Here is a 23689-nt window from a genome sequence, read left to right as displayed (position 1 = left end):
GTAGAACTCATACAAACAAGACCCTCTGATCACAAAGCAGTAAAGTTGGAAATTAATAGCCAACATTGCATTTTTTTAAATGCAAAAGTCCCCCTACCTGGAAATAAAAATATACAGGATACAACACCCACGTATGACAGTAACTCAGAAGTGGGGAGACCTGGGGTGTCCACTGACATTAAACTCAACCGAGCATTTGAAGCTTTTCCTTCATTCACTCATTTAACAGATTCAACTGAGCACCGTCTGTGTGCAGACATTGTGTCCAGGTGAGCCCAGCCTAGGATGAAGAGGCTTCTCTCTGCCCCTCAGAGCTTTCTTTGAGTAGAAGAGCCTGACAGGGAAGCAAGGCAGCTCCAGCCCTGTGGAAAGGGCCTGTGACTGAGGACACAGGACACACACCCTGCCAGGAATTGTGTTGAGGTATGTCGAGCTCCCAGGGAGCAGTGGCTGGGCCGCATCACCCCGGAGCTGGGGGGATTGCGTGGAAGAGCCCACCTCGCGCAGTGGTTATGTGACCCTGGCAGGCTACTTCAAAGGAGCCTCTCTTTCCTTATCTAACTAGGGATTGAGTGAGAAGGAAAGCATGTGACATCCGGCATGGCGAAATGTCCAATCAGTGTGGTTATTGCTTATTGACTGGGTGTGTCCAAAGCAGGAGATGGGAGTCAAGGGCGAGTGCCCTGGATACTGCTACCTCATTAAATAGCTGAAGGGCTGTGTCCCTTGGTTTAAAAAAAAAAGAGAGACTGAAGAGAGACCTAGAAGGATTTCTGAGACCTTCTTGCCCCGTTGCCTTTATACACTTTCAGCAGCAGCATCTAGAGAACAAGCGTGCCCACTGTGGTGCGTCAGCAGGCTAGTGGGACAGATGTCACTGGGCACAGTGTAATGCACTTCCATCAGGCACAGATCTGAGCAGCCCCTGCTGGTTGTCTGAATGCATCACTCATCACCCTGGAGCCAGGACCTCAATTTCTACCCTTTGGAAATGATCCAAAATAGGGACAAAATTGGCAACTACCCAAATGTCCAACAAGTATGTGCTAGTTAAGTAATTTGGCTCTATCCATGTGATGGGGTATCATGCAAGCATTAAAAAAAAGCGCTCATGAGCAAAGATTTTTGATCACATAGCAGGATAGTTTCTGCTATCAAGAGTGAAATAAGCAAAATATAAAATGACTTGTTTATAGAATGACATTAAAGTTAAAATATGTTTAGGTAGAGACTAGGATCATATGCGTTCTTTGATTCTCTTGTTTTATACTGTTACGTAGTACCTTCCAGATCTTCTCCAGTGTGCGTGGATTATTTTTTATAATTTCTACCAAGTAAACAAAAATGTGACTATAGAAAAGATTCCTAAAATGAGTGAAAGTGTGGACAGAGATCTCCTGGAGATGAACACAAAGATCATTTTAGGAAGCTCCAGATCACTTCTCGATTTTCTTCATTGACAACCATGAATTCAATTACATTCAAAAAAACGCTTGTTGGGTCTTCAACGAGCACAAAGCCCTATGCTGGAAACTTCCCGTCAAAAGTGCCAGGGGTAAGGCCAGTGCTTGGACAAGGATCATCCACAGGAAAATGTGACCAGGCCTTGGAGCGTGAAGGGAGGGGGATCCGGACTCTGAGTGATCCCAGGTATTTCACCTGGGGGTGGAACATTCTCTACAGTTCTCTAAATAAAATTTTATTTTCTTCTCCTAAAAATTGACAGCATGCAACACTTGGAGGAGGAGGGAGAAGGTGTCACAAAACTCTGAGGAGACTTGGGATCTAGAAGTCTCTTCTCTCAGGTTCTGGAAGGTGGAGTCGGAGCAGCCAGTCTCGTGTGCCCATCGTGGGGGGAAATCCCTAAAGTCCAGTTAGACAGAGACACCTCACTGAACAGATACTTAGGAAACAGTTTTTAAAAATCAAAGAGAAGCAATGTTTAGTGAAACAGATCATTCTGACATACTTGCTGAATAAAAATCTCAAAAGTATGTCGGTGATTTAATGCCAGAGACTTAATGAAGCCAGGAATAAAATGAATCTCCTTCCTTTCTGTTTGGAGGGCTCAGGGACACATTTTCTGTAGCTCATTAGCTGTTAAAATTATTAACAAATTATTATTTTCAATTGAAAGTGGTTATGGTATTCATTATTTCCTCTCATGCCAAGACTCTGTGCAATTTACTCACAACATGAATTATCCAAAGCAATCCAGAGTTTCTAAATCATTTTGGACCAGGTTCACTGACTTTGGCCCAGCAAGGCACTTTGGGCTGAGTGGCTAAAGGTCTCTGTTACATAATTTATTGAGAACTTAATTGAGACTAATTATTGTCTCTCATTTGCTTGCGTGCGGAACATCTGCCCAGCATCTGCTGTGACTCCATTTGGTTGGGATGTTTGAATCTTTCTGTGAAGTGAAGTAAAGGGCATGAATATTTTATTGTGGATTTATCCCACTGTAACTTTTTATAGGAAACTGCTGGTTGTTTTATTAGCCAGCAGCGTTAATACACAGTGTCCAACGTGCTGGAGCCAAAGTTTAGGGTGTGCTCAGAACATGCTGCCTTTGTGCGATCCGCCCCTGAGGAGAGGAGGTGGGCAGGTCTGTGAACGATGCGGCTAAGTCAGTGTACTTGGTGGGGGGTGGGGTACAGATCCTAGACTGTTCTGTAATGTGCTAGCTGAGACCTGCGTCAACCCAGAAGGGGCTAGGAGACAATAACGGGTTGACCGTATTGATTGTGGGCACATCCATGTGAGAAATGAATGAGTAGGAGCCATTCAGCCCATTTTGCAGATGGACACATCTGAACCTGGAGGAAGTTTAGTAGCTAAGGTTATCAAAGACTCAGCCAGAGAGCCCGAACTAGAACAGAGCCTCCTGCCTCCTAGGGGGCTCTCAGCCATAGCAAGGTGAGGGTGTTCTCAGGGGAAACCCTATCATTCAGACCACGTAGGAACCTTCGAAGTGCCGTAGAAGAGGGTATATCTAGGACCCACAGAAGAGCTCATGGAGGGGCAGGCACTGGAGATTGGCCAACTGGGAGAGATGAGGAGGGTACTAAGCAGAAGGAGCAGTGTCCACATCTCTGGGTCAGGGAATGTCAGACAGTGTGGAGAGGGAAGGAGTACATGGGGCCAACCAAAACCCAGGAGATAAGACTGGGTTCCCCTTGCCTTGCCTGATTCTTGTTTTCCTTAGCCCAGAGTCTTATTTTTGTTGCCTTTCATGTATTCCTGAAAACATCAGCAATCCCTGGTGAGATGATGGAGGAGCATGGGCTGAAGGGATTGGGCCTTGATTGCTGGGCCCAGGGTGTAACAAACAATAGGTACAAGGGAGCCATTGAAAGTTTAAGAGTGGGGGCACCTAGGTGGCACAGCCGTTAGGCGTCTGCCTTCGACTCAGGTCATGATCTCGGCGTTCTGGGATCGAGCCCCACATCAGGTTCCTCTGCTGGGAGCCTGCTTCTTCCTCTCCCACTCCCCCTGCTTGTGTTCCTTCTCTCGCTGGCTGTCTCTGTCTGTTAAATAAATAAATAAAATCTTTAAAAAAAAAGAAAGAAAGAAAGTTTCAGAGTGAGGAAATCACATGACTGAAGCCAGGGCAGAAGTGCACAGATTACCGTGGAAGGGACGAGGAGAGGAGGCCAGTTAGGAGAGTATTATAATACCCCCGGGCAAGCGTGGCCCTGGAAATGGGAAAGCAAGGCAGATTTGAGATTCCTTGCGGAGGTTAGCTCAGTGGCATTGAGCAATGCTTGGACATGGCTTAGGGAACATTCTGAGCTGCCCCCTTGATCCTCACCCTTCATGGCCAGTCTCTGGAAAAGAAGGGGCCACCAGACTTTGGCAGTATGGAAAACAGGCATGGTTTATGAGCACACCCACCCAGAACCAGAGGTGTGGTGGGATTCCCTGCCGTTCTCTGCTGTCGATCCCATGAGCCCAGAGTTCTCAAGGTGGAGAATCAGGAGTCCTCTGCATCAAAGTGCCTATGGAAACTGTGGCATAAGTAAGGTCTGGAAAAATAAAATATAAGTGAGCCATGAGAGCAAAAGAGCCAAACACTGAACCAAGGGGAGGGCTGAAATCCGGAGAATGGGGGAGGCGGAGGCCACAGAGAACAGAAGGCAGGGTGGCAAGAGGTCTCAGCATCTAAGAAGTCAAAGAAAAAGCCAGCAAAAATCAGGTGAAGTGGTGACCAGTGTCAGACGTGTCAAAGCCATCAGCTGCATCAAGGACTGTTAGGACGAGTTATCAAAGACCCTTCATCATTTTATTTAGGGCAGGAGGGTAGGCATGGCAGGACACCAGCCACTGAAAAGTATTCAGGTCCTGTGTCAACCAGCCTTTTCCCTGTGGCCCTAGCCTGGACGTTTGTCACCCTGAAGAATTTCTTCTCAGGTTCACCGTGGACACCGTCTTTTACAAGCCATAACCAGGAAGGCCGCCACTTCTAACACAACAGCGTATGACGAGGCACCAGGGATTGAAATAGACCCAACAGAGAGTCACCTCGGACGTTGTTGTCAAAGGGTCTGACCGGCTCCTGACGGCTCTGGGGGAGTCAGGGAGCCCTCCTGGCGGGAGGGGTGCAGGGAGCAAATGTGAGGCTTGCAATTAAAGGGAGTCGTGGGTGGGGAAGCGGGCAGAGCTGTAAATTCTCTTGCTCATAAATCCGTGTGCCAGAACCCTCCCAGGGCGAGCTCAGAGCCAGAGTCAGCCAGCTCTTCAGGCTGGTCGTGTTGGAGCGCTGCCTCTGTCCCTCCAAACACAACGGCCTTTCCCCTCTGTACCCCTTCCAGAAGACGCAGAGCTGGCTCGCTCCAGTTCTTGAGAACTCCCCCTAGGAACATTTTCAGAGAGTCTTGTGAAATTCTGAGCATTTTCATAGCCAAACTGGAGCGGCAGCGGGGGTGGAATGTTGGGGAGGTCTGCCTGCATGTTTTCACGTTGAATAATTTTGTGCGGCTGGGACGGCCAGGCAGGGACTCCCGCTGGTGTTAATCAGGCCTCTGGGTGTTTTCTGCTGCCCACTTGGGCTCAGGACTTTGGTGTTCATTTCGGACTGGTGCTGCTCAGACTGGTGTCTTGGGAAAACCAGGTCACGTCATGAATCTGGGGGATTCTTTTTTCCTAATCTTCTTAGGACGGACTTCTGGGGGCTAACCCGTTAAGCCAACCAAAAGACAAACTAGTCTATGTGTGGGACAGTAACGTGGGGACCAAAGCAATGGCAGAGCATCCAGGTGGCAAACAGACATGGCTGAGTGGTCTTTTCAGGTGAGAGTTAGAGGAAAATACGCATCTGGCCACTCGGGTTGAGGGTCTGAACTACCACAGCTGCCTCCCCAGAATATTAAAGTGTGAAGTCCTAGACTGGAGACCACAGGACCAGATTCCACAGCAGACATGGCTTGGCCCACATGGGAATCTTAAGGTTTTAAAGTTCACTTCCAACATTTTTATTTTTTATTTATTTTTTTTTAAGATTTTTTTTAATTTATTTATTCGACAGAGATAGAGACAGCCAGCGAGAGAGGGAACACAAGCAGGGGGAGTGGGAGAGGAAGAAGCAGGCTCACAGCGGAAGAGCCTGATGTGGGGCTCGATCCCACAACGCCGGGATCACGCCCTGAGCCGAAGGCAGACGCTTAACCGCTGTGCCACCCAGGCGCCCCCCAACATTTTTAAATAAGGAGATTGCAAAAAGATGCTGGATTTTCAGCTTTGCTTTTAAAGAGGAAAGATATTGGAGTGCCTGAGTGGTTCAGTCGGTGAAGCATCTGCCTTCAGCTCAGGTCAGGATCCCAGGCTCCTGGGATTGAGTCCTCCATTGGGCTCCCTGCTCAGCGGGCAGTCTGCTTCTCCCTCTCCCTCTGCTGCTCCCTTCTGCTCATGCTCTCTCTCTCTCTTTCTTGCTCTATCTCAAATAAATAAAATCTTTAAAAAAATAATAAAAAATAAAAAGGAAAAATATGGCAGCATTTGACCTGCATGGCCATAGGGGAACCAGGGGGCTGGGGTCCAAGCATCTACCCCTGGCCCTGGGCACCACGTTTTTGGTTAACCACAGTCATGGTCACTCTTTGCACTCAGGGTCAGTTGGTGCGTAGTGGCCTGGCTCTGGTGTGTCTAAGTATTTTTCTTGCAAACATTTTCATATATACAGAAAAGCACTGAGATTAATAAACACCTATGTCTGCACATCTCAATTTGAACATCTTCACCCCTGCCATATTCGCTTCATATCTTTTTTTAATTTTTTAAATTTTTTAAAAAGATTTTATTTATTTATTAGAGAGAGGTAGAAGGAGCACAAGCAGGTGGAGGGGCAGAGGGAGAGGGAGAAGCAGATTCCCCGCTGAGCAGGGAGCCCCATGTGTGGGCTCGATCCCAGGACCCTGGGATCATGACCTGAGCCGAAGGCAGACGCTTAACCGACTGAGCCACCCAGGCGCCCCACTTCATATCTTTTAAGTAATAACATATTACAGACACATTTAAAATCCTTCTTGACCCCTCCAGTCCTCTTCTCTGCCCCTCCCATTAGTGTGTATGCTTCCCATTCAGATTTCCAAGCTTTCACTAGATATGTATCCACACACAAGAGAAAGCATTGGCTGGTGTGTTTCAACAGGGTCGTAGCCAACATGTGTACATTCATTTTGCCTTTGGGATCTAACCATGTTTCCAGAATGACCCTGGTGCATCTGTTTTTTTGACTTTGTGTTCTTTCATCTTCTCTATCTAGTCGTTCTGCCATTGGTGGACATTTGGGTCGTTTGCCAGTTGGGGTTTATATAAACAGTTATGGAGTGAACATCCTTGTCCAGTTTCCTTGGGCACATGTGCAAGAAATTGTATCCCTAGAAATGCAATGACGGAGTCATAAGGTATGCACACCTCGAGCTTTCTCAAAGGGCTTACCTATAGTTACCATGTCACCAACACGATAGAAGTTGCCATTGCTCCGGTCGTGGCCAAATCTAGTTTAGTCAGACTTTGTAGTGTTGCCAGTCTGGTAGATAGGAAATGGTAAATCATTGTTTGATTTTTTTTTTAATTCCCTTTCTCTGTAGTGAGATCTAGTATTTTCATAGAAAATACTGATATTTCTTCCTCTGTGATTGATTCTCCTGTTTTCTGCCCATTAACTTGCCAGGCTATTTATCTATTCCTAATTGATTTATAAGAGCTCTTTATACATCCTAGATTATAAATATCTTACTTTGAGTCCTGTCTTTTCACCTATGCTGTGTTTGAGTAGAAGCTTTTATCTTTAATTAGTTGCATTGATTAACTTTTAATTTGGGGGTTTTGCTTCTTTCGTCTTATTTGACAGTTCCTTCCTTACCTTGCTGGTCATAGATCTACTTTCTTACATGTTCTTTCAGAACTTTAAAGATTTGGCTTTCCTATATAAAAGACTTTAACCTATCCAGAATGCCTTTCTCTGTATAGTATGAATTGAGACCATGAATTTCTTTCTTCTTATGACTGATTACCTGTTGCTTCTGCATTATGTAATGGGTAGTTGATTCTTTTTCAGTTGATTGATAAGTCTATATTTATCGTGACCAACATAACAAAACACACGGTTTTTTGAGCACAAGAAAACTACATTGGAAATGAGCTGTAAGAAGGTAATGATCCATCTTACTCTGTATTTTCAGAAACTAAAAATATACATATATATATAACTTGTGAGTTTAAAAGGAAATAGTACTGAAGATTACAAAATATTCAGAACTAACAAGCATCTCTTATTTACTGATTTCTATTATTTGAAAGCTATAGATTGTTTCTCTGTTCTTTCAATGGTTACACTTAAATGTTTCCCATATACCTTTACTTTCAGGGTTTCAGTAAAGTCCAGAGTTACTCAGAATCACTAGCGTCTTCCCAAACAACACAGTGACCTTGGCACACCTGACCCCTTGAATAGCCCCCCATTTGTCCCCATTATTACCTGGAGATTTGGTGCTACAAATTGGTTCTGGCAGAAAGAATAGATTAATTAAATGAAATGGACAAATTCCCAGGAACACAAGCTATTGAAACTGAGGGAAAAAATAGACAACCTGAACAGACCTATAACAAGTAAAGAGACTGAATTAGTAATAAAAACTTCCCACACAGAAAGGCCCAGGATCAGATGGTTTTACTGGTAAATTTTACCAAACATATAAAGAAGAATTGCTATCTATCCTTCACAAACTCATCCAAAAAGTGGAAGAGGAGGAAGCACCTTACAACTCATCCTGTAAGGCCAAGGTTACCCTGATAACAAAACTAGACACAACATTTTAAGAAAAATACAGGCCAATATCTCTTATCAATAAAGACACAAAAATCCTCTACAAAATATTGGTAAATTGAATCCAGCAATATAAAAGGGATTACACACCATGACCAAGTGGAACTCATGCCAAGAATACAAGGTTGGTTTTTCACCTGAAAATCAATTAATGTAGCATACCGCATCAACAGAATAAAAGATAAAATCCATCATCATCTCAATTGACAAACACACAAAAAAAGCAGTTGACAAAATGCAATACTCCTTCACAATCAAATAATTCAACAAACTAAGAATAGAAAGGAATTTCCTCAACCTCATAAAGAACATCTATAAAAAACCCACAGCTACTATCATACTTAATGGGGAAAGACTGAATGTTTTTCCCCTAAGAAAGACAAGAATGTCTGCTTTTACCACTTATATTCAGCATTGTACTGTGGCTCTAGGCATTTTCAGGCAAGAAAATGAAATGAAAATGAAAAGGCATCTGGATTGGAGAAGTGAAGCTATATCTATTTGCACATGACATGATATTGCATATAGAAAATTCTAAATAATCCATGAAAAAAGTTGTTAAAACTGCATACGGAGCAAGGTTATAGGGTATAAAATCAATATACAAAAATCTATTATATTGCCATATCCTTGCAATTAATTATCTGAAAAAGAAATTAAGAAAGCAGTTCCTTTTATAGTAGCATCAAAAACAGAAAATACTTAGAAAAATTTTACAAAAGAAGTACAAGATTTCTACGCTGAAAATAACAAAACATTATTGAAAGAAAAAGCAACAGATATCTAAATATATCCCATGTTCATGGATTGGAAGACTTAATATTAAGATGGCAATATTCTACAAATTGATCTACTGCTATAACACAATCCCTATTAAAATTCCAGCTGTCTTTATTGCACAAACCAGACAAACTGATTTTAAAAGTTTATGTGAAATTGCAAAGGGCCCTAAGGAGTCAAAACGATCTTTAAAAATAAGAGTAGAGGTGGAGGACTCATGCTTCTTGATTTCAAAAATTACTACAAAGCTAGAATAATCAGGACAGTATGGTACTGGCGTAAAGAAAGACATAAAGAATAATAGGATATAATTGAGTGTCCAGAAATAAACCCTTCCATTTACTGTCAGTTGGTTTAAAAAAAGAAAAATATTTTATTTATTTATCTGTCAGAGAGAGAGGCAGCGAGAGAGGGAACACAAGCAAGGAGAGTGGAAGAGGGAGAAGCAGTCTTCCCGCTGAGCAGGGAGCCCAATGCAGGGCTCAATCCCAGAACGCTGGGATCATAACCTGAGCCGAAGGCAGACACTTAACGACTGAGCCACCCAGGCACCCCTACTGTCAGTTGATTTTTAATAAGGATTCCAAGACATTTCAATGGGGAAAGACTGATCTTTTCTGCAAGTTGTGCTGAGACACGATGTTGAATGCAGAAGAATGAAGTGGGATCCTTAGCCCATACCATAGGCAAAAGTGAACTCAAAATGGATCAAAAACCTAAGTGTAAGAGCTAAAGCTTTAAAACTTAAAATAAAACAGGCTCCAGATTAGGCTTATGGTTTTTTTTTAATGTGTATTTTTTTTATTTTAATGTTTTTTTATTATGTTAGTCACCATACAGTACATCCCTGGTTTCTGATGTAAAGTTCGATGAGGCTTATGGTTTCTTAGATATGACAGCAAAATCCAAGGAACAAAAGAAAAAAATAGACGACTAGACATTATTCAAATTTAAAATTTTTGTGCTTCAATGTCATTAAGAAAGGGAAAAGATAATCCAAAGAATTAAGAAAAATTTTGTAAATCATATATCTGATAAAGTAGTTGCATCTAGAATATATAAATAACACAACTCAATAATAAAAAAGACAATCCAATTACAAACGAGCACTGGGTGTTTTACACAAATAACAAATCGTGGAACACTACATCAAAAAGTAACGAAGTACCGTGTGGTGACTAACATCATAAAAAATACAAAAAAATAGTTTCTTTATGACTGGATTAAGAAGTTGTGGTCCATATATACAATGGAATATTACTCAGCAATCAGAAAGAATGAGTTCTCAACATTTGCTACAACATGGACGGCACTGGAGGAGATAATGCTTAGTGAAATAAGTCAAGCAGAGAAAGACAACTATCATATGATTTCTCTCATCTATGGAACATAAGAACTAGAATGATCAGTAGGGGAAGAAAGGGATAAAGAAAGGGGGGTAATCAGAAGGGGGAATGAAACATGAGAGACTATGGACTATGAGAAACAAACTGAGGGCTACAGAGGGGAGGGGGGTGGGGGAATGGGATAGACCGGTGATGGGTAGTAAGGAGGGCACGTATTGCATGGTGCACTGGGTGTTATACACAACTAATGAATCATTGAGCCTTACATCGAAAACCGGGGATGTACTGTATGGTGACTAACATAATATAATAAAAAATCATTATTAATAGAAAAAAAATAAAATAAAATAAAATCAGGTCCCTGGGAAAAAAAAATAGTTTCTTTAAAACAATAAATAAATAAATAAATAAATAAATAAATAAATAAATAAATAAATAAGCAAAATCATCCGAATAGACATTTCTCCAAAGGTATACAAATGACCAACAAGCACATGAGTAGATGCTCAATATCATCAGCCATCAGGGAAATACAAATCAAACCACAGTGAAATTCAACAAATGGTAAATACGTACAAAAGAATGAAGTTGGACCCTTACTTTATACCACATACAAAAATTAACTCAAAGTGGATCGAAGACCCAAAGGTAAGAGGTAAAACTATAAAACTCTTGAAAGAAAACATAGGGAAAAAGTGTCATGATGTTGGACTTGACGATGATTTCTTAGATATGTCAAGAAAAGCACAGGCAACAAAAGGAAAAATAGGTAAATTGGACTTGATCAAAATTAAAAACTTTTATGCATTGGAGACACTATCAACAGAGTGAAAGGCAGTCCAAATAATGGGAAAAAATATTTGCAAATCATATATTTGATAAAGGAGTAAAATCTAGAATATTATAATATATATATGTTAATAATATATATATTATAATAAACAATGAAAGACAACCCAATTTAAAATAAGCAAAGGACTTGGTTATATATTTCTCCGAAGAAGATACAACTGGTCAATAAGCACATGAAAAGATGCTTAATATCACTAATCATTAGGGAAATGTCACTCAAAATCATGAGATAATCACTTCATACCCATTAGGATAGTTAATATAAAAAAAAGCAAATAACAAGTGTTGGTAAAGATGTGGCAAAATTAGAACCCTTGTACATTGCTGATTGAAATGTCTAATGGTATAGTTGTTGGGGGAAACAGTATGGTGGTTCCTCAAAAAAACTAAATACAGAATTACCATATCACTTAGCAGTTCCACTTCTGGGTATATATCCAAAAGAATTTGAAAGCAAGGACTCAAAAAAATTTGTACAATCATGTTCATAGCAGCATTATTCACAATAGCCAAGAGGTGGAAGCAACCAAAAGTGTCCATCAGTGGACAAATAGATAAATGGAATGTGTTACATACATACAATGGAATATTATTCAGCCTTAAGAAGGGAAGAAATTATTTTTTAAAAGATTCATTTATTTATTTTAGAGAGAGAGAAAGCATGCAAGCAGTGGGGGGGGGGACAGAAGGAGAAAGCAGAGGGAAACATTCAAGCAGACTCCCCACTGAGCTTGCAGCCCAACCCTGAGATTGTGACCTCAGCCAAAATTAAGAGGCTTAACACTGAGCTACCCAGGTGCCCCAAGAGGGGAAGAAATTCTGACATGTGCCACAGTATGGATGGACCTTGAAGAAATTATGCTAAATAAGCCACTCACAGAAGGGCAAAAACTATACGATTCCACTTACGGGAGGTACCTGGAGTTGTCACATTCATAGATAGAGAAACGATGATGGTTGCCAGGACCTATGAGGAAATGGGAATAGGTAGCTATTGTTTAATGAGTCCAGAGTTTCAGTTTGGGAAGAAGATAATTTTGGAAGATGATGGTAATGGTTGTCCAACAATGAGAAAGTATTTAATGCCACTGAACTGTACACTTAAAAGTGATTAAAATGTTAAACTTCATGGTTTGTATCTTTTGCCACAATAACACAAAACTGCAGAGAGATACCATTTTACACCCACTAGGATGATTATAATCAAAAAGACAGACAACAGCAAAAGTGTATAAGGACGTGGTGAACTCAGAACCTTCATGAACTACTGCAGGATTGCAAAATGGTGCAGCTGCTTTGGCAAAGTCTGGCATTCCTCAAATTGTTAAACATACAGTTAACATATCATCCAGCAATTCCACTCCTTGGAATATACCCAAGAGAAATGAGAACATCTATCCACACAAAAATTATACACAGATGTTCACTGTAGCATGATTCATAATAGCCAAAACATGGAAACAACCCAAATGCCCATCAACTGATGAGCTGATAAATACAATGTGGTATATCCATGCCATCAAATATTATTCAGCAATAAAAGGGAATGAAGTACTGCTATATATAGTTACAATGTACATGACTTTTGGAACAGTATGCTAAGAAAAAGAAACCAGTTACAAAGAACCACATGTTACAGGATTCCATGTATATGAATTGTCCAGAAGAGGCAGATCTATAAAGATAGAACGTATGTAGACTAGTGATTGCCTGCGGCTGAGAGGGACGGAGGTAGGGGACATGGAGGATGACAGCTAAGGTATATGGGGGTTTCTTTGGGGGGTAACCACAGTGTTCTAAAACTGATTGTGGTGGTAGCTTGTGAATATATTGAATTTATTCCTTATATGGCTGAATTATATGGTGTGTGAATTATATCTCATTGGAACCATTAAAATGGTTCTTCCACTTAACTAATGTATGACCTAGGGCAAGGCGCTTAACCTCTCTGTGCCTCAGTTTGCTCACCTGTAGAATGGCTTTATATAGGTTTATCGTAAGGATCAAATAAGTTGAATCATGACAGGTGCTGAGAACATTGCCTGGCACAAAGGAAACCCTGAAAAAGGATTAACTGGTATAATATCTAGAGAAACCATTTTTTATCAAGTTTTTTATTTTAATTCCAGTGTAGTTAGCATACAGTGTTCTATTAGTTTCAGGTGTACAAAATAGTGATTCAGCACTTCCATACTTTACTCAGTGCTCCTCGTGATAAGTGTGCCCTGAATCCCCACCACCTGTTTCACCCATCCCCCACCCACCTCCTCTAGAGAAAGCGTTTTTTAAACATTTTCCCTTAAACTATATTTCAGCTAAGTGTTGAAATCTGACCGTTCTTCCTTCTTTTCTTCCTCCCTTCCTTCTCCTCCCTCCCTCCCTTCCTTCCTCCCTTCCTTCCTTCCTTCCTTCCTCTCTTTGTCTTCCTTTCCCCAGCAAATGAGAACTAACCACAGTGATTCAAAGCCTTTTCAGGAAAATGCGGAAAGCTCTCAGACCCCGGCCAATCTCCCATCTTGATTCTCAGGGCTGGACTAACAGACTCAAGCCCAGAAAGGCTCACATTCACAGACTAGCATATTTGTTCCTCATTGTGCCCTTCAGGTTTTCATTTCCTCCTTCAAAAGACAAGTATGTGAACAATATTACCTTTCGGGGAAATGTATATGAGAACTCATAATTCTCAAGTTTTAGTTGGAGAAATGCTGAGTTGAAATGGAACGTGCAGCTGTAAAGCGTCCCTCTCGTTCCCCCGGGAGAACATCACAGCTGAGCTCGTGAAGTCCCAGTCGTTGTTCTCGCCCCTCTCCTTCTTTCACAGACATCTGTTTAATAAAAGCAGCCACATATCTTCAGAGACTATAAATGGCACATGTTAAAATCTTGTTTTGATTGTTTTCTTCACGGAGTTGCTGGCTCCAATCTGCCTTGAGCCATAAGAGCCACTCAGGCAGATGGGAGTCTGACGCTGCCCACAGTCCTCCTTGGTGTTTTGGGGAAGGGTCCCCGGGGGCCCAGCTCTTGGCCAGCTGGCCTCTGCCATGTGTCCTCACTCCCAGGCCAGCAGCACACATGGTGCCCTGGGGAAGGCTTTGTCATCTGTGGGAAGCAAGGCAAGGTGTCTGCATTCCCTTGGCCACACCCTCACTGCCCAATGGACAGCAACCCTACACCTGGGAGGATGAGAAGAGACTCGCGTCCTCGGGGGCTTCTCTGTGCCAGCCATCTCCCGGGGAGCTTTACCTCCCGTGCATTCAGCATCTTGGCCTGACCAAGCAGCAGCGATCACCTGGGCAAATCCTCCACCAAGCCTGTGAGATGAGAACACTGGTACTGACGTTTTACAGAGGAGGAAACTGAGGCTTGAGCACTAATCTGCCCAAGGTCACACTTGCCCAACGTCACATGGCTGGCAAGTCAGTGGAGTAAAGACCCAAGTCTGGGTCCTGAATGTGGGCTTCAGAGAATCTGAGAACATCTGACTAAAGTAGGCCCCCCTGACTTACAGGACATCATGATGAGGGTGGTCAGGTGTACCCTAACCAGAAGCGTAATTGTATAAGTAAAGAACAAAGCCCCTGGATTTGGGCACAGAGGACTCCCTCCCCTTAATAACTGGTGGGCCTTGGGCCAGCCCAGCCACCTCTCCCAGTGGTTTCTCCATCTGAACACAGGACTAGCCAGCCCTGAGCAGCCTTCCTCTGGGAGCTCTGGTGGTGCAAATCAAGATGGCGGTGGGAAAGGACCAGGTCACAAAGCAGAGGGGTGATCATGCCCTCAGAGAGTATAGGGCTGACCCGCCGGAGGGCAAATGTGAGCCTGTGCTTTCAAGCTTTCTTCAAACTTTTTTTTTTTTTGAGATTTTATTTATTTGAGAGAGAGAGACAGAGATAGAGAGAGCATGAGCGGGGAGGAGAGGGGAAGCAGGCTCCCCGATGAGCAGGGAGCCCAACTCAGGGCTCGATCCCAGGACCCTAGGATTATGTCCTGAGCCGAAGGCAGACGCCCAACCAACTGAACCACTCATGCACCCCTCTTCAAACTTTCTAAATGAAAAGGGAGAGCTATGATCTGTGTGGCTTTCCAAATCAGACTTCCTGCATCCTTCCTGGTTTAGGGATGGACAAGGTCAGTCTTACCAGAGCCCAGACCCTTTTTCAAAGTAGGCTAACCTAACTGGCCAAGACTCTGCCACCAAATCCCAAGGGGGAGACAGTGGCAAACCCTGGCTGAGTCCCAGCCTTCCCCTCACACCTTCTCTCTACTCACCCAGCCCATGGCCTCCCGCCGCTGCTGGCCACCTGCATCTCGGATATTGTGCATGTCTCTGACAGGTCACCTGCTCTGCCATCTGGCCTAGGATGACTTTTCCCAGAGCTCCTGCCAGTGGGTGGGGATTGCTCTTCTAGACAGACATGTCCACGAGAGGAAGCTCCTGGCCTTTTCTGGAGCTGCTGCTTCCACCCCTCAGTTCTCAGGACTTCCTTCTCACACGGATGTCCCCTCTCACTCATGCTTCTTCCGTGAGCAGCCACTTGAACAGAGCCCCAAGGAGAATGGTGAGATGTCTTCCTTACCTCTACCATGAGGACAGGCCTGGTTTCCAAAGCACGGGCATTACCCCAAGACTGAGATCTGTGGAGCCCACTGTGTAGGCATCAAACCAGGTTTGTTCAAGGGGCATCCACAAAGTCTCTCTTCTCCACCCTCATTCAACGGAGCATTCACAGCATTGGCACCCCATTCTGCCCGGGGCCTCTCCCAGGTCAGCAACACCTCCTGGTGGCTAAATCCGGAGAATACTTTTCAGGCCTCTTCCAACCCAACCCTGTCTGGCATCTCTTGAACAGTCCTCCTGCCCTCCCTAGCCTAGCTGGTTGCCCCTTCTCTGGCTCCTTATTCCAATCATAGATGCTTGCATTCCCAGCCCCTGCCATCTGTCCTCTGTCCTCTTTTCTCCCTGGAGAAGCTCCCCAGGTGAGTTGTTCTTACCTGGCTTTCTACCATGACCTTCTTGCTGATGACTTCCCACCTTGTGTCTCCACCCCAGACCGCACCCCTGACCTCCAGAACTGCACCTTCAGACCCTTCCCAGCACCACTCACCTACCCAGTGGCTGCCTCAACCAGACCTTCTCCAAGTAGTGCCCAGCCTTCTGCCCCCAGGCCAAGTCTTCTCCCCGTGTTCTCCTTCACAGTGGAGGCACCATTGGCGTCCTCTGAGCCCATTGGAATCTTGAGCTTGACTCTTGCCCCCTTTGTCTCTGACCCCACATACCCAAAGCCCTGTCAGCCTCACTCTTAAATAGTCTTATATCTGTTTTCCATTCCTCCACCACTGCCTCGGTGAAGGCCATCATCTTGCCCCAAGGTTCATGATTACCGGAGACAGCCAAGGCAGTTTCTCGTCCACCCACCTTTAAGTACTCTTCGAGAACCAGCCATCCCAAACCGGGCGGCTGCACACACTCTCTCCTTGGCATGTCATGGGCAGACTCTCTCTGTGGGAGCACTGAGCCCTGCTGCTTTGGTTGGCCAACTTCACTTTGGACCCAACTCAAGCTCCATTTCCTCCACAGCACTTATCAAATAGTGAAGAAATTGTCTGTTTATATGTTTCTCTTTCCCCCAAGGAGCACACATTCGCCAGAGCTTTGTGAATGTGGGGACACTGAGCCAGGTGCCCCAACCCTTGGTTAAGAACTTGGCATCCAGTTGACACTCATGTGTCTGGAGGACACATAAGCTGGGGTTGAACAAAGCCACTGTACTTTGTACAGTAGCTGTTCTCTCTTTAACCTGCCCTGCAGCTTCCTGGACCTTCTGAGCTGTTTCCCATCATTCTTTTTATGCTGTGATGTTTTACATGTGGCTTATATGATGCCATGCCTGGTGTTTGTCTCCATAACAGCTGCTCAGATTGTCACATACAGGCATCTCGTTTCCTTTCTTTGGGTAATTTAGCTAATGCAGGGAACATCCCTGGCACAGAGGTCGGCCCAGATTGGTGCTCAGCCGATGCCAGATCCTTCTTACTGATACATTTTGTAGATAGATAAAGTCGACTGAATTCCATAGACACAACACTTGTTAGCTTGAGCACCTCTTGTATTGAAATACACCTCACACTTTTCTTTTTTTTTTTTTCTTTTTTTTTTTTTTTTGTAGTTTGAAGTTGTTGAAAATGAATGACCTACCGGTGTTCTCTCTCTGGTTTTCTGTATTTGGGGTTCACTTTTTATTCAACGTAAAATAACTGTGTCAAAAGAATGGAATCCTAAATATGCTGTTCTTGCTCTGTAGCCACTAAGTCACATTTCAGCAGATTTCACAAGATCTTTGCCTAGTTTAAATCTCAGCCAAATCAAGATTTGAATAGAAAGTGCATTTCGAATAGGAGCTGAAATTTCTCAGAACTGTGAATGTGATGGGCCTGAGGTAGGCAAAATAACACCCCCCAAACATGTCTATATCCTAATTTCTGGAACTCGTGAATATGCTAGATTCCATGTCAAAGGGAAATGGAGGAAATCAGAGGGTTGCAGTTGGAATTAAAGTTGTGGTATGGATTGAATTGTATCCTTCCCCCAACTGCCCACCTGCAAAAAAGATGTTGAAGTCCTGACCCTCGGGGCGCCTGGGTGGCTCAGTCGTTAAGCATCTGCCTTGGGCTCAGGGCGTGATCCCAGGGTCCTGGGATTGAGCCCCGAAACGGGCTCCTCCACTGGGAGCCTGCTTCTTCCTCTCACACTCCCCCTGCTTGTGTTCTCTCTCTCTCAAATAAATAAATAAAATATTTTAAAAAAAAATGAAGTCCTGACCCTCAGTATCTCAGAATGTGACGTTTTTAGAAATAGGGCCCTTACAGGTGTAATTAATGAAGATGAGGGCACAGTGAAGTCGGGTGGGCCCCTCATCTAATCTGACTAGAGTCCTTCTAAAGACAGCTCTATAAGGACACAGAGATACAGGGCGGATGCCATGTGAAGACATAGGCAGAGATTGGAGTAACACATGCACAAGTGAGGAATGCCAAGGTTTGCCAGCTGTCATTAGAACCTAGGAGAGAGGCATAGAACAGATCCCTCAGAGCCCTCAGAAGGAGCCAACCCTACCGACACTTTGATTTTTTACTTCTAATCTCCAGAACTTTCTGGGGGTTTAAGCCACCTAGTTTGCGGTCCTTTCTCCAGCAGCCCTTGCAAACTAATACAGGTTGCTAATCAGCTTAGCCTTAAAATAGATTATCCTGTAGCAAGCGTCAGCATGGCTCTAGTGCAGTCACAGAGGTTCTTAAAAGTGGAAGAGGAGGGCAGACGAGAATGTTGGGGGGATACAGTGTGAGAAGGACTTGACCTGACACAGCTAACTTTGAAGATGGAGAAAAACAGCACAAGCCAAGGAACGGGGGGCAGCATCTAGAAGTGGGAAAAGGCAGGTCTTCCCAAAGTCTCCAGAAGGAACCAGCCCTGGCGGCAACGCCTTTATTTTAGACTGGTGAGACCCATGTCAGATTTCCAGCCTCCAGAAGTGTTAAATACTAAATCTGTTGCTTTGGGCCGTTCTGTTTATGGTCATTTGCTACAGCAGCAATTAAAAACAAAGAATACAAGGTCTCAGGTAGGATCTGATTAGAACGATCAACTTGAAGTGTGTGCGAGGAGCCGAGTCTGTTTCCTGCAGGACAGGAAAGGAATCCAGTCCTTCCTGACTGCAGAGCAGCCAAGGAAAGGCGGCCTGAACTAAAGCATTAACGGTGGCTTCCTCAAGAGTGAGTTTTGCTGCTTTTAAGAAGATCTGCGAACTCAAACGTAGCTAGTCAATGTCACTGTTAAGGTTTTTAGGGGGCACAGGTTTAAAAAAAGCAGACTTAAGTTGTCATCATCACATGCCTGGAACAGCATGTTCCTTTGTATGGAACAGCAGCTCCTTTCTCAAATTCCTGGACTTGGAATTAATGGGATTTTTATTCGGATGTTTACTTGCATGGTGAGGGTCTGCAGTGTAGACCGGCCTCCCACAGCCGCGTACTCCTTCTGGTGAAATAGTTTCTTTCAGCCACCAAAACCAGAGTTTCCAGAAAGTAATTTTTCCTTCCCATACCTCGCTGAGGTATTTGTCTGTTTGTCAAGATCGGGAGCAAAAATATAGTCTAGCTGAGCAATAGCCCTGATCCCCGGCAGTGTGCGTGTGTGTGTCCCGTAGCCGGCTCCTCCCGCATTTCAGGCGGGGCTGCCAGCATGCAGTGAGGACGCTGTGCACAGATCTCCATGGCTATAATGTGGCTGCACAGAGCTGAGCCACCAGCCTTTTTTCCTGACTCATCATTGCCTCCCTGGAACTGGGGAGACACGTCACTTTCTTGTCCCTTTCTCACTAGCTACTCCCTGTATCTAACCATCATTTTTTAAAATTAAATTGTAGTCAAATGCACATGAAATTTACCACCTTAACTTTTTTTAACCTACAGTGCAATGGCATTAAGTACCTTCTGAGAGCTGTGCAGCCCCTACCACCGACTCTCTCCAGAACTCTGTCTATCCCTTGCTCACGTGCAGCTCCACGCCCGTTAGACACGACCTCGCCATTCCTTCCAACCTGGCAGCCCCCATTCTACTTTCTGTCTCTTTGACTCTACTCCAGTTACCTCACCGGAGTGGGATCGTTTGTGACTGGCTTATTTCAGTCCGCATAATGTCCTCCAGGGGTATCCATGCTGTAGACTGCGATGTGTCCTTCCTCTATAAGGCTGAATGCTATTCCATTGTACGTACTTACCATAGCTTCTGTATTTATACACCAGCGGACACTCGCTTTTGCCTTGGCTACCCTGAATAATGCTGCCATGAACAGGGGCACAGATATTTTCCTATCACTGTTTTTATTTTAAGTTTTTTATTTAAATTCCAGTTAGGGGGCATCTGGGTGGCTCAGTCGGTTAAGCGTCTGCCTTCAGCTCAGGTCACAATCCCAGGGGACCTTGGGATGGAGCCCCACGTCAGGTTCCCTGCTCAGTGGGAAGTCTACTTCTCCCTCTCCCTGCCCCCTGCTCGTGCTCTCTCTCGCTATCTCTCTCTCTCTCTCTCTCTCTCTCAAATAAATAAAAATCTTTAAAAAACATAAAAATAAAAAAATAAATTCTAGTTAGTCAATATCCAGTGTAATATCATTTCAGGTGTGCAGTATAGTGAGTCAACACTGCTATGACTGTTTTTAAATCTATCAAATATTAGCATGACAAAGGGCCCCTGAGTAACACAATATACAACAACCGAGTTTATTTCCAGCTACCTCTGCTTGTAATTTAAGGGTCTGCTCAGACATCGCCTCCCCCAGACTCACCCTGAGATGGCGTGCGGCGCCTCCCTGGGCCGCCACAGTCCTGTGCTCTCCTCTGCGGGGGCAGTGACCCTCATGCACTGATGGTCTGGCTGGTTGTCTGTCTCCTGAGTCGTTGTGCCGCATTTGCATCTGTTATGTCCGGAACCCTCTGCAGAGCTGGGAAGTTGGAGCTGGAGAAGGAAAGGCAAAGGGGGCAGGGAGTGGGAAGGTGCCACCGTGAGCTGCCCCCTGTGTGACTTGCAGGTGTGGAGTGTGTTCGTGCCCTCTTCTCACCCCATCACGGGGTCCGTGAGAACCACAGTGGTTTCAGGAGGCTGCCGTGGCCTCAGAAAGGGCTTGTTTTGAATCCCAGCACGTCCTCAGTACATCTAACAGCAGCTAGCCCTCCAAGGAGGGGAGTAGGGGGAGCCCTTCTACACAGCTTCCAGAGATAGAGGACCCCCCGCTAGGGAGCAGGGCAGACCACAGATAAGTGTCATGTGCCTCTGCATGTGCTTAGGGCTCTGTCTCCCATTCTTCTGCCAAAGCAAGGAGGGACATTGCAGGGGGTCAAAGGATACTTCTGGAAAGGGAAGTAGAGATGCATGGACTGTTTTCCCTTCTGTCATCCTTCTGCAAAGCACCTCAGAGGCCCAGGAGACATCAGAGGCAAAGGAAAGAAGAACAGGGAAGAAAGGTAACCCCTCCCAGCTCTACAGGAATCTGATCCCCGCGGGTCTGACATTTCCAGCCTGTGACGGAACAGCAGGCGTAGGAGACGTCTGAGGCAGGACTGCTGAACCTCTCCCAGCACTTCCCCGTCCCTCCACCGCTCGGATGTGACCTTTGTGTAGACCAGCGTCAACTTGCATATTCCCTAGAGCCCATGCTCTGCTTCTGTGCCCCGGAATGGAGATGCTGGCGCCCCGGGCCAACAGCATGCACGCCCATGGGCAGGTGACATTCCCGCAAATAGGACACAGAGGTCCCACTCCCCAGCTTGGCCCCAGGAAGCACAGCAGATACAAAAGACAAGAGGGGGATACAAAGCTCTTTCCATAGTTGAGGTCAACACAGCAGCCCTAAACAGGTCTCAACGTAGAGCCTGACATTTGTATTCACAAAGTCCATGGGAAAAGGTCAGGTCAAAGGAGATCCACTGAGAGTCCGTTCGGGAGAGAAGAAGAGAAGTCAGGAGCTAACAGAGGTGCAGTCCACTTGCTTAAAAACACACGTAGTGAGCTGCTTTAATGAACACAGAGCTTCCTTTTAAAGAGGGACAGAATCATCACATTCTCTCCTGATGCTTTCAGACCACATCTGGGCCATTTTGCCCACGACAGAGTAATCCATTTTGAGAACAGTAGTGACTGATGAGAGAATTAGAACGGAAAGGATTCAGAATCTGCCACATGCAAATTATTTTGATCAAGATAAGGGAAAGCTTAAAAGGGGAACAAAAGAGCTATCTTCAAATATTTAAGAAGGCAATCATCTTACTCCAAAGACCAGAACGAGGAGAAACGGGTAGGATTTGGTTTCGTTCCGACAGTGCTGTTCAGGCAGTTGTCAGGTGCTGAAATTGGGGCGAGATTTGCTCACTGCCCTCTGGGACTTCATCATCTCCTGCCGAGGAGATAAAGAAGGACAATTGCCAAGAGTTACACAGGCTTAGGCGTGCCAGGTGTTGGTGTAAGCAGCTTACAGGCACTATGTCCCTTGACGTCACTCCCCAGGGTCGCCACAGTCACTTCTGTCCCACAGCATAAGCAAGGGGTCTGGTAAGAGGAGCTTCCCTGCAGTTAGTCCCTGGGAGCGTGTGCAGGACAGTGATAAGCTCTCGCAAGGGGACTGGAAGTCAGAGGAGGTGGCCTAAGCTTTCCCTAAGGGACAAGGAGGAACAGTATAGGGGTGGAGGGAAGGGGCCTGGGTACCTCCATCTTCTCAACATTTAGCCCAACCACTGCCACCATCCCCAGCTGGTACAAACCACCCTCACATCCTGCCTGGACTGGTGGAGTCGCCTCCTCCCTGGCCTCCTTGCTGCCGCCTGTAGACTGGTATCTGCCCAGAGCCAGAATGACACTCTCCAAGCCTGGAGGGCACATCACTCCTCTCTCCAAACCCTCTGGGTCTGCATCTAATTCAAACAAGAGCCACAATGGCCAGCCAGGGCCTGCAGGATCTCACCCTGTCCTCTCTCTTGTTCCTCTCTCTGTCTCCCTCCCTCTTTTCACCCCTCCCCCAGCCACACAGGACTCCTTGCTGCTCCTCAGCCCTGCCAGCACACTCTTCCCTAGGGCCTTTGCACCCACTGTGCCCACTGCCTGGAAGTCCTTTCCCAAGGAACCACATGACTGACTTTCTTCTTTCCAGGCTCTGCTCACACGTCAGCTTATCCGTGGGGCCATCCCTGCCACCTTGTGTGCTCCCCCCTCACCTCCTCCCTGGTCTGCCCTGTACTGCTTGACTTTTCTCTAAAGCACACACCACCGTGCGGCATCTTCTCTATTCATGCATGATATATACACTGTAGTCAATTGTGTTCTAGTCTATCGCATATTGTTCCTTGCTTTACTGTCTGTGCCCATCAGGATGGGAAGATTCAGAGGGCAGGGCTTTGCTTTGTTTCCTGCCTCATCATCAGAACCTAGAACAGTGCCTGGCACATGGGAAGGCCTCCGTGAATGTGCCATGCTGGGATGGATGAATGAGCAAGTAAGCTGGAACTGGAGATGAAGAGAGGCCCGGCCCCACCCAGTGTCCCCTCAAGAACCCTGCCGGTGGGAAGACAATACCGGCGTTTCTAAACAGTAGGATGGCATGATCAGATTTGATTTCAGGAGCTTGGGACTGTTCTGACGGATGAGGAGGCACTGAATGGTGATCAGAGCCGGCCAACAATGGATTGAGCCATGTTGTCAGGTGGGGAGCTCCTGAGAGCTGGGAGGATCTGAGGCTCATACAGGGGCCGAAGGAGGAGAGAGTCCTTTTGTGTCCCCCAAAGGGCATTCAAAGCCCCATTTGTGTCCTGAGAAATCACGATTTCCAACTGCCTGGCT

General features: G+C 45.2%; 1 protein-coding gene across 2 annotated transcripts in view; it reads left to right on the top strand.

The window, feature by feature from the left end:
- ADAMTS17 (ADAM metallopeptidase with thrombospondin type 1 motif 17) overlaps nucleotides 1-23689 on the top strand; it is a 336180-nt gene that overhangs the window by 289768 nt on the left and 22723 nt on the right. The window lies entirely within an intron of this gene.

This window comes from Ursus americanus, chromosome 28 (assembly GCF_024610735.1).
Source record: "Ursus americanus isolate L20-20 chromosome 28, mUrsAme1.1.p, whole genome shotgun sequence".
Taxonomy (NCBI): domain Eukaryota; kingdom Metazoa; phylum Chordata; class Mammalia; order Carnivora; family Ursidae; genus Ursus; species Ursus americanus.
Note: the sequence above shows the minus strand (reverse complement) of the source record. Positions and strands in the feature narration are given on the sequence as shown.